This window comes from Marmota marmota, unplaced genomic scaffold (assembly GCF_001458135.2).
Source record: "Marmota marmota marmota unplaced genomic scaffold, marMar, whole genome shotgun sequence".
Lineage (NCBI taxonomy): Eukaryota > Metazoa > Chordata > Mammalia > Rodentia > Sciuridae > Marmota > Marmota marmota.
Genome location: NW_025999932.1, coordinates 25,816,636 through 25,828,535, shown reverse-complemented (window position 1 = coordinate 25,828,535; position 11,900 = coordinate 25,816,636). Strand labels below are relative to the sequence as shown.

Below are 11,900 nucleotides of genomic sequence, written 5' to 3'. Positions count from 1 at the left end.
GGGAGCGCCCGGGCTCCAGCTCCCGCGCCCGGGCCTCACTGCCCGCGTCCGGGCCGCCGCGGCGCCGCGGGCTGGGCTTTGTCCCCACAGGAGCCCCGTGGCCCCGCCCAGCCTCCCGCGCCCCCGCGGCTCCGCCTCGCCCTCGGCTCGGCTCGGTTCGCGGCTCGGCCTCCGCCCGGGCCCGCAGCGGTCCTCCGCCCGCACTCCGCGTGGCGACGCCCGGGATGGCGAGGGCCGCTGCAGCCGCCGCGGAAATGTGTACCCAGCGCGCCGCGGCCCGGGTAGTTGGGTCTCTGTGGCGCAATCGGTTAGCGCGTTCGGCTGTTAACCGAAAGGTTGGTGGTTCGAGCCCACCCAGGGACGGCGGCGCTTCTTTTCCCGAGACAATCTCTACGTGGGTTCATTTTAAAACTGCAACCCAGAGGTTTTTAATTGAGGAAGAGGACCACGTATAACCACGTTTCTACGACAGAGGACAGTATCCCCTTGGGGACTAACGCGATTGGGCCTAATAAGTGCAATGGTGCACCCCGGGTGTGGCAATGGGCTCCCTCCCCTTAACCCCCCTTAACCCTAGGGGTGTGCATGTGGGCTTCAGGAGACCCGCCCAGCAGTGCTCCCAAACAGCGAGGTACTGCAAGAATAAAACAGCAACCCAGGTGCCCATGGGCAGGTGAAGACATAAATGCCATTAGTTTCCCCCCAAAACTTTACACCACCAAATAGCAAACTTATTCAATATTACTACCCACCCCCCGCCAAAAAAAATGAGCAAGCCTACAGATGAAACTTGAAAAAGAGTCATCCAGAAGAGGGTGAAGCACACCATCTTCAAAAACTATTCGGTTAACCTCAGTCACAGGCCCGCCCCCCCAATAATGGACCTGAATCTAGGAAAAAGACGTTAGAACATTTACCTTAGCTTGATGATGAAATTTTCCCTGAAGTTGACCTCAAGAGGAAATTGGATAGGTTCCTATGAAAAAGTTCCAAATGACATTTTTTTTCAACTCTAGTCTTACGGGGGACACAAATATTTTTCAAGTAAATGATTTACTTAAATTTTCTATGAAGACAGAGAATCCCATGATTTTTTTGATATAATAACACAATTTGGGGGCTCCCCAGCCCCCAAAATTGTGGCTTAAGCGGTAGTGCACTCGCCTGGCATGCGTGCAGCCCGGGTTCGATCCTCAGCACCACATACAAACAAAGATGTTGTGTCCGCCGAGAACTAAAAAATAAATATTAAAATTCTCTTAAGGAAAAAAAAAACACAATTTTCTGTGAGGCTTGAGGTCATGAGGCTTGAGGTCATGTGGCAGGTGCTTTGTCTCTGGAATCAAAATAGAATTTAGAGACCTAGATGAAGGAACTGAGTCACTAGAATGTCTCTTAAAGAATGCCTAGGCAAGGGGCTGGGATTGTGGCTCAGTGGCAGAGTGTTTGCCATGCACTTGTGAGGCACTGGGTTTGGTCCTCAGCACCACATAAAAATAAATAAACAAAATAAATATGTTGTGTCCATGTATAACTTAAAAAAATGCCTAGTAAATGCTAACTGATTTTTTTTAATCAAATAACTTGACAATAAATTATCCTCTCTTGCATAGTTAGGGCCCCTAATGAATGAAGCACAGCATTGCTTATGGCAGAATCACAGGTAGTCCCCTCAAATGCTCGTAGGTTAAAGGCCTTCCTGAAGCCTATCAGAATTCCTCACTTCCCACCTACAATTAAGGATATATTTTTTTTCAGTGGAAACAAAATGAAAATAAATTAGGTCATAAAATCATGTATACACTGTTCAAATCTTACCTAACTTCACCATGAAGGGTGTATTATTTGCTACCACTACAATGATGAGGACTTAGAAAGCATGCCTTCCACTTAACTGAATATTGTATTGGAGGTTACAAGCTCCTTGGGGCAGAGACCATCTTCTATCACTAATGATTATTTTAGGCTTCAAGGTGCTTCCTTCAGGATAGAGATCAATTTCTTGAGCTTAACCCACAAAGGACTTATATGATCCACAGCCTTTGTCTTATATCATGTTGTCCGGTGAAACCTTCCCATGGTTATATGTACGCACCCAGGGTTCCTTGAGCGGCCCTGCTGCCTTACAGCCCCAAGATGCCCTTACAAGTCCACCCCACTCAGACTCATCAGCTCAGGAGTCACCTCAGGAAACTTCCCCTCACGCCCCTCTTCTGCAAACCACCACACCACCCTGAAAACAGTGGGCTTGTCGCTGACACTGGAATTGAACTCAGGGAGAGTATACACCAGGGTATACAAGAGAGTATACAAGCATATTCCCATGCTTGCTCATCTAGCACAGGACTGTCACACAGCGCATTCTCAGTACAGGAGCAGTCCCTGCCTTCTCAGGATTCAGAGAGATGGACAATCACATAAAAACGTGTATGATGGAACATTAGCTCCAGACCCACAGAAAAGTGTTGTCAGGCAGTTAAGAAGGTGGTCAACAGAATGGTGGAGCTGTAAGTGTCTTCATGGAGGATTTGAAAACCTTGTAAGATCTGGATACGTCAGAAGTAGGGGAGGAGCATATAAGTCTCAAGAAAATTCAGGACCAGATGGTAGTGGGCAGGTGGTGGGAAATGAGAACAACCGGTATATAAAGCAAGTGTACTCTAAGAGGGTGAAGTGGAAGTGTTCTTAGCTGTGGAAGGGCCCTGGAGACCTGGGGATGAGGCTAGACGTCACCCTGTAAAGTAAGGGAGTAACTATTAGAAGGTTCTGCTTCAGGACAGAATAAAACAGACTTTGGACGGTTAGTCTGGCAATAGTGCAGAGAAAATAAGAGATCAGAGAACAGTTAAGAGGCAATTCTATTTCAAGAGAGAAGCAAAGAGATTTTGTACTAATGTGGGTATAGAGAAGGCAGGGTATGGATGCAATTCAAAGGAAGTCTGGGAATGGGCTTTGGAGATTCAGGCTTTTAATCCCAGTGAGTCAGGAAGGTGAGGCAGGAAGGTCCTGAGGACAGCCATTGCAATTTAGCCAAAAAAAAAAAAAAAAAAAAAAGACTGATTAAGACTAAGAGACTGAAAGGAATGAAGAGCTCAGGGTACTACCTACATTAGAGCTTGGGTGACCCTATTAATAGATATTTGAAATTTGGAATTGTTTTTGGCTTTGTTTGCTTTTTGAAATAGGGCCTTGCTGTATTGCTGGGGCTGGTTTTGCACTCCTGGGTTCAAGCAATTCTCCCTTTTCAGCCTCTGGAGTAGCTGAATGGAGGGGTCTTAAAGAAACATAGAAATAAGAAAAAGTATAAATTGTCTATCACTCTTAGCTTATCCAGTTCGCAACCAATGAGTTCTACTGGAAACTAGAACCTAATTCTAGAAACAGACTTCATTTTTTTAAAGTTGAACCATGTCTTTTTTCCCCCTTCTTCTTCTGCCTTCAGAAAGGGTTTTCCTATGTTATGAAGGCTGACCTTGAACTTGTGATCCTCATGCCTTAGCCTGCTGACTAGCTGGGATCATACGCATGCATCACCATGCCCAGTTTTAAACTTCATTTTGACCTTAAGTTAAGCTTTTACTTATTTAAGGCAAACTTCCCAAGAGACTACCATAGGGATTCATGGAGCCCTGTGAAAATCAAAAGGAAAGGTAAGTACCCGGTTCCCCCAAACACATATATTCAGAAATAAAATTTTGTTACCGATGTCCAAGGGAATCACAAGCCCTATGAAGTAGAGTTCTTGGCCCCCAAATTTTTAATCCCTGGCTCTTATTTTATATGCTGAATTTTAATTCTAATTACTGATAAAGGCCAGAAGTCAAAAAGTGTTTACACATGGAAAAATGACTAATCTAAAGATTTTAAGATAGCACAAAGAATCAGAATAGTCAAGTACAAAAAGAAATCAGCTTTGGGGTTACTTTGGTTGAGCAATTAAGTAGATATGTAAAATCAGTTATAAAGGACTTGAGACTAAAACAGCTGCCTTGAGGTTCTCATACAGTGTTGTCTGGTTATAAACTGGGATGAGTGGATATGAAGGGCTTTAACAGAGTGATCCTTTCAGGACCATTAGCAGATACAAATTTGCATTTCTTTCCTTATAAGTTACTTAAATGACACCAAAAATTGCCACATTTTGGTTACCCCTCCAAGGAACAGAGTCATTTCCATGGTTTTTTTAGCAAAAACAAAATAGCCAAAAACAAAAAAGCCCTGGTGTATACTCCCCCTGAGTTCAATTCCAGTGTCAGCGACAAGCCCACTGTTTTCAGGGTGGTGTGGTGGTTTGCAGAAGAGGGGCGTGAGGGGAAGTTTCCTGAGGTGACTCCTGAGCTGATGAGTCTGAGTGGGGTGGACTTGTAAGGGCATCTTGGGGCTGTAAGGCAGCAGGGCCACTCAAGGAACCCTGGGTGCGTACATATAACCATGGGAAGGTTTCACCGGGCAACATAAGACAAAGGCTGTGGATCATATAAGTCCTTTATGGGTACAGCTCAAGAAATTGATCTGCCAAAGATGACTCAAAATGGTTATTCCCAAACAAATGAATTAAATACACACTTCAAAATAAGGAGATCCTCAACTGCCTTTGTAAAAAGCTGAGTAGATTATCATGTGTGTGAGCATAGTGAAGGCTTCTTTATACTTCACTGAGCTATATGTTTACTTATGCTTAGTATATTTAATTCTGATGATTAGAATTAACTCGTATAAATGTTATCAGGTAAAAGATGCTTTGGTTAATACCTGGTGTAGAAGTTTGAAATATAGGATTTCTCTATCAAGCACAGGGACTCTGTCCACCACAAGTTCCATAGCCAGGGGGCTGGGGATGTGGCTCAAGCGATAGCGCGCTCCGCGGATCCTCAGCACCCCATACAAAACAAAGATGTTGTGTCTGCCCAAGAACTAAAAATAAATATTAAAAAAAAAAAATTCTCTCTTTCTCTCTCCCCTCTCTCTAAAGAAAAAAAAAAAAAAGTTCCATAGCCAGTTCAACATCAATTGACCACTGCAAAACTTTTGCCATCCTCCTGAATGGGCCCGGTTTACATTGCCCTGGGGCTTTGGGAGGCTTTGACTATCAAGTGACTTGTAGAATCACGGGAACTTCCTGAGCATATTCAGATAATCTCTGCCTCCCAGCCTGTGGAAAGCTCGCAGAACAGCTATGAAGTACCTGCAATAACTAAACAGAAAATGCGTTTTCATTTTGAGATCTAAAGTATTTCACTGGGTTCCTTTTCCTTACAACCTCTCTCTTCTGTAGTTATATTTAATCTACTAATTATTTTCAATATCACCAATACCAGATTTATGGTCACTTTCGTACTTTGGCTATTTTGTAGATGCTAATCAGCGCCTTTTCACGGATGTGCTGTATTTAGAAGAACCTGATGTGCCCTTCAGCCCCACTTGCTTCTGTAGTTCTCTTAGGGAATGCTGGTGGGATTTAGGAGTGCCGGCCTCTTGGTGGTGAAAAGGTATCAAAAAACAAAATGTCAACAAATGGAGTTGGACCTGTGAATTGTGGGTGGTGGCTCTCATTACTAATGTACTTCTTAATGATTGGGTATCCCATCTATGAAATAGAAGGGTGCTTATGAGCTGAGATAGGTACTAGAGATAGAAAAAAAGACAAAGCAATCAGAAACAAGAAGAAAAATGGGTTTGTTTCAGTAACTTTTCCCATGGGGTTAAAGCAGAAGGACTGTCTTAGCATAGAGCGCAAATAGACCAGGCCCCCTTCTGATTGGCTGCAGTGATCTGCTCTTTTGGAAGACTCTTACAGCATCTAGTACAGGTGACTCCATTCCGGTTTGATCTGGTCTATTTAGCCTAGTGCTGTGACTCAGTCCAAAACAATGGCTGACCATAAATTTTATTTAAAAAGTCAAGAGGGGGCTGGGGATGTGGCTCAAGCGGTAGCGCGCTCGCCTGGCATGTGTGCGGCCGGGGTTCGATCCTCAGCACCACATACAAACAAAGATGTTGTGTCCGCCGAAAACTAAAAAATAAATATTAAAAAAAATTCTTAAAAAAAAATAAATAAAAAGTCAAGAGGGCCAGAGATACAGCATCCCAGATAAGCTCATTGAGCAGGCCTGTTCGGGCCTATGAACTGTGGGTGATGGCTCTTCGTGACAGGGATGCCCATCTGAAGGGTTGCCTCTGGAAACCACTCACAGTGAAGTCATTAGTTGAAGTCATTGCTTGAATGTCACTTCTGTGGGATACTTTCTCTAATCCATTAGATTGATTACACCTCTGCTGCCATGAGCTTCCTAGCAGATGTAGCACACTTCCTCCCTGATGTAGCACACCCCTTTTGGACCCCAGACTCTAAGGTTGGAGAGGCCAGTCCATTCTGTGTTGGTTTCACCAGCAAAACTCTAATGCATTGTCTTCCACTTTCCATCCTCTTTTGAAGGCTTGCCAAGGACATTTTTGTGGTATCTTAAGTGGATAAAAAATTGGCTAAAAATTTAATACTTTCCTCCTTGCATGTTTTTTTCTTCTTCTAGGGAATTGGCATTAAGTCCTTGTATTTACACTTTTCAAATGGCATTTGATAAGAAAATTTCCCAGTAACTGCAACATATAATGGGAATTGAATGTTGTTAGTAAGAAAGATACATAAACGGTGTGTTCTGAATCATTACAGAACCATTTATTCAACAAATTGTATTCAAACAAGTTTACTATTTGGAGAAAACCAGAAAAAAACAAAACAACAAAAAATGTTACATATCAAAATACATTCCAAATTATTAAATTCATATGCCAAAAAAACACAAGTTTCATTAGAAAAAAACTATGTGAATATTTGTAATTTAGGATGGAAACATTGCTAAAATACCAAAAGATTCTAAAATAACGTAAAAAACTTCCATATTTCAAAACATTAACAATTATGGCTGCCTAGAAACTCAAACTGCCAAATAACAGAGAAAGTGAAGTATCTTTTATACGTAGAGCTGATATCAATAACCCTCAATTCAACTGCCACAGGACTGGGGAGGTCCATAGAGTTCTTCCTGCTTCTCCTTCAGACACTAGTGCCTAATTTGTCTTTAGGAGACTCCTCTCTTGCCAGGTGTGATGGAGCACACCTGTAATCCCAGAAGCTGGAGAGGCTGATGCAGAAGGATTGTGAGTTCAAAACCAGCCTCTGCAGTGAGGCTCTAAGCAACTTAGTGAGACCCCATCTCTAAATAAAAAATATTAAAAGGTCTGGGATGTGGCTCAGTGGTTAAGCATCCCTGGGTTCAATCCCAACACAAAAAAAGAGAGAATCCCTTCTTGCCTCACTCCAACTTTCTAAGACATCAATCCAAGAGGGATGCTACAATGAGAACAGCCTGTCCTGATTCCATTCCCAAGAGCTCTCACGACTCACACTGTGTGTACCTCTGTCACCCTATTAACGGAGGCCTCCCACATCTAATCTCACCCAACTGCCCAACCTCTCTTGTCTAGCCCCTTACCCTCCCACAGTGCCAATTCATGGCTTGTCCTCAACAGGACCTCCCATGACTTTGACTTCCATCAACAATCTCCTCCAGCCCTGTGCTAAGGGTAATCCGACTCTCCCCAGGAGGGCTAACCCTCCAGTCCTATCCAGTGTTGGTTGTTTGTCTCCCACACACCACTGGACCTGGAGATGGGCCAGGTTCTTTCTTGCTGCTATTTCAACCACTGTTCCTCCATCCTCCTCATAACCCTCCAGTGCCTTTGAAGCAAATCTTTCCACTGAACCACCAACTCCTGCTCCTTTTGCTGCCATCTGTTATTTGCACGATACAGTTGTCCCTTGGTATCCTTGGGGGATTGGTTCCCAGACTTCCCTTCAGATTAAGTACCTTCTATAAAATGGTGTAGTATTTGCACAGAACCTACTCACATCCTCCCGTACATTTAAATCATCTCCAGATTACATATCTAACATAAGTGCTATGTAAATAGCTGTTCTACAGTATTTAGAGAATAATGACAAGAAAAAGATCTGTGCAATTTGGAGAATATTTTTAATCTGGTTGAAAATGCAGATGTGAAATCCATAGACATCAGACTATATACTGTCCTTCCTTGAAGATGTTAGCTCCTGGTTTTCTCTTTCCACCCATTTACATTATTTTATCTTCCAAAAAGATAACCCATGTACAACATGTTCTAGCCTCTTCATTCCTTGATCTCACTTCTTGTGGACTTTTTGCCCAACTTCCATTGGGTACTTTCGTCATACTTCCTACTCTACATCACTAGACTGCTGTCTCTAATCCAATTACCTATTAGTTCTGCCTTGGCATTCTTGAACTCTCCTATCCATCAAGATTTGCTACCCTTTCAATCTATTGCCTCCTAATCATAGCAATAATCATTACCTATGTCTGCTGGCTTTGTTATTGTATGAAATACCTGAGATAATCAACTTACAAAGAGAAAAAAGTTTATTTTGGCTCAAAATTTTAGAGGTTTCAGTTCTGTGATGATTGGCCCCATTTCTTTGGGCCTGTGATGAGGCAGCACATCCCGGTGGAAGCCTGAGGCAGAGCAAAGTTGTTTCCTTCATGGCCAGGGAGCAGAGAGAGGAAAAAGAAGGGGCATGGTCCCATTGTCCCCTTCAAGGGCACACCGAAGTGACCTGAAGACCTCCCACCAGGACCTATCCCTTACAGGTTCTAGCACCTCCCAATAGGGCTCAGCTGGAGACCAAGCCTTTAGCACATGCTAAAGACATTAGCTTTGAAGACATTCCAGATCCACACTTCGGCTTTACCCAAGCATGAAACCTTAATTCCTCCATCTCTGCTCCCTTTGCCTGACAATTCTTCTTATTTGGCTAAATCCAAATTTTCACATACTACGACCCACACCTGAGCAGCTAAACAACTGGGGAAAAAAAAACAAACAAAAACCCAAAGCAAACAAAAAGCTCCCCACCATCATCTTAGCTGGTCTCAGTTAAATTTAAGACTGTAAATCCCCAGTGGGCTCTCCACACAGCCTAGCAAGACCACTGCATGAACTAGCTGGATTAGCTCTCCTCTCCCAGAGACTGAATATTTCAAACATCTCTTCAATATTCAACTACTACTCGCTTCACACCCCCAGCAACTAATCATTTCCCTGAGAAAATCATCAGAAGAGACCTTCCTCATTTTTTTCTCATCATAGTCTCCTAAAGTTTGTCTTCACGTATCTGTCTTCCCTAGTAGTAAAATGATAAATTCTTCTGGCTCTTAAGGTCACACTTGCCTCTTCTACACTGAATCCCATCCCTGGAGAAATCTGCTGCCATGACTGCTTGTTTTCACCTGTAACATCCCTTGACAATTCTCTCCAGGAAACATTCAGGCCCACCTAGAAGCATATTTGATATCTTCCATCTTACAGACAATAACAAAGAACCTTGACCTCACATTCCCCCACCAGGTACCAGGAAATGTTACAAAAATTGGATCTATACCTCCACTTTCTCATCCCTTTCCTTGTGGGCCCAACCACTCTGGTTTCACAACTCCACTGAATTGTCCTTATTAAGTTACCAGGGACTCCTCTAAGGCCAAAACCAACAGTCCCAGGCCTCATATCACTCTACTTTTCAGCAGCATCTGACAAATAATCACTCCTTCCTTTTAGTTAAAAAGAGAGAGAGAGAAAAAAAGCATTCTTCAGGTAACATACTCATCAGATTTTCCTCCAACTGCCCGAAAAGTTCTCCAGAGCTGTTGAACTCCCTAAGTGACCCCATCCTATATTATGGCATTGAATATAATCATGCATTAATTCCACAGTGAGTACCTCCAGTGTCTGCTTCTCTCCTGAGCTCCACCATTCTACAGCCAACTTCCTGCTAAATTATCTCCACTTGGAGTCTAATTAGGAATCTCACACTTAACTCACCCCCTTTAAATCCGTTCCTTCCCAAGTCTCCCATTCGCTTAGCAACAAAACCTGAGATTCATCTTTGACTCCTCTTTCCAACCCAAATCCAATCTATCATCACATTCTATTGGTTTTACCTTTGAAATTGAACAGCTATCCCATGACTTTTTATTTCCTTCTTTTTTCCAGATAGGGATTGAACTAAGGGCTTCAAACGAGCTAGGCAAGAGCTCTACCACTGATTTACATCTCCAGCTATATCCAACCACTTTTAATACCTCCACAATTATCACCCTACTCTAAATCCTAAGGAGACTGTAATTGACAAGGATTTCTATTCTGACCACTGTAGTATTTCTCTACACTTCAATGATCATGTTACCCTCTCGCCTGAAAACTCCCAATGGCTCCCTAATCTCAATGAGTCAAGGTCCTCACAGTGGCCCATAAAGTCCTAGGAAATCTTGTGCTGCCAACTTCTTTAATCTCATGCTCAGATTTTCCTTCCTCTGCACACTCTGTATACCACCTCTTTCCCATTTCTGTTAAAGTGGGCCCTCCAAAAAATTTGAAATTTCCAATATAATAGTATTAAAAAGTGGGGTCTTCTTTCAAAAGATGATTAGGTCAAAAAGGATTACTGCTCTTATGAAAGAGCTTGAAGGGACTGCCCCTACCTACTCTGGTCCCCTAAACCATATGAGGATACTGCAAGAGATGCCATCTCTGAAGCAGGTGGTGTACCTTCATCAGGCAACCAATATGCTGGTGCCTGAAGCTTGGGCCACTCAACCTCCAGAACTGAGAAATGTTTCTATTATTTATGAATTTCCAAGACATTTTGTTGTATTAGTCTGCCCCCACACACTTGCTCCAGTCACATGACTAACTCCCTAACCTCCCTTGGTCTCAGTTCCAATGTCACCACCTTCAACAAACCTCCCAAGTCCACCCAGTCTAAAATAGTTCTCCAACTCATGCACTTTTCTTCTCCATAGTATTCAGTGCCACGGACTGCCAATCCTAATTATTTGTAAATTCCATATTTGTGAATTCACCTACTTGCTAAAATTTGCAACCCTAAAATCAGTACTTGTGGTGCTTCCCATGGTCACTTGTAGACATGTTCAGCTGCTGAATGCACATTCCCAGCTCAAGTTCAACACTGTGCCTTTGTGTTTCAGCTCTCATACTGTAACCAAGTAATTTCGAGGTCTACTTAGTGCCCTGGTTTTCACATTTTTGTGACTTCCCTGTTTGAAATAGCCCCTAGCACAATGCTGAAGTGCTGTCTAGTATTCCCAAGCATAAGGCAGCCGTGATATGCTTGACAGAAAATCCATGTTAGGTAACTTTGTTCAGCCTTAATTTACAGTGCCATTGGTCATGAGCACCATGTTAATGAATCAGTACTAAAATTAAATAAGGTTATCTGTGAACAGAATCATACAAAAAACATGATCACTGATTGGCTAAAAAGAACATGACCAGAGGGTCAGGAATTTAACCCTGTACTTCCCCTAGGAACATAGTATCTAAGATATGACCTTACTACAAATTTACAACCGTGTATGGCACTCACCAGTAATCTGAAAATATATAAAGTGGGTAATACAAGTGAAAGATGAATGAGCAATTCCTGAAACTCAACTGGCCAGTAGTTACAGAAAATATTCAACCTCAGTAGTAATCAAGGAAATGTAAACAAAACAGCCAGGGTTGCTCCCTTGAAGCAATTATTAAGACTTTTTAAATGTGGATACCTTTTGACCAAGAAATAAAACTTGGATCTGTGCAAAAATTTATCAGCAATAGTAACTGATGTGGCAAAATTAACAGCACCAAAACAGTAGAGATCACCTCAGAATCTAAAAAGGATGAGCAAAACAACAGTTGTCCACCCAATGTAATATGTAGTTATAAAAAGGTTGTTCAAAACTATGTGATATGGAAAAATGTCCATTATACAAATGCCGCAGTCCGGCTGCAGCAAAATAACGGGCGGG

The 11,900-nt window shown here is 42.6% G+C and overlaps 1 non-coding gene across 1 annotated transcript; it reads left to right on the top strand.

Moving 5' to 3' along the window:
* Positions 1–289: 289 nt before the first annotated feature.
* Trnan-guu lies at positions 290–363 on the top strand. The gene has a single exon. It is a non-coding gene; the product is annotated as a tRNA-Asn (tRNA).
* The last annotated feature ends 11,537 nt before the right edge of the window (positions 364–11,900 follow it).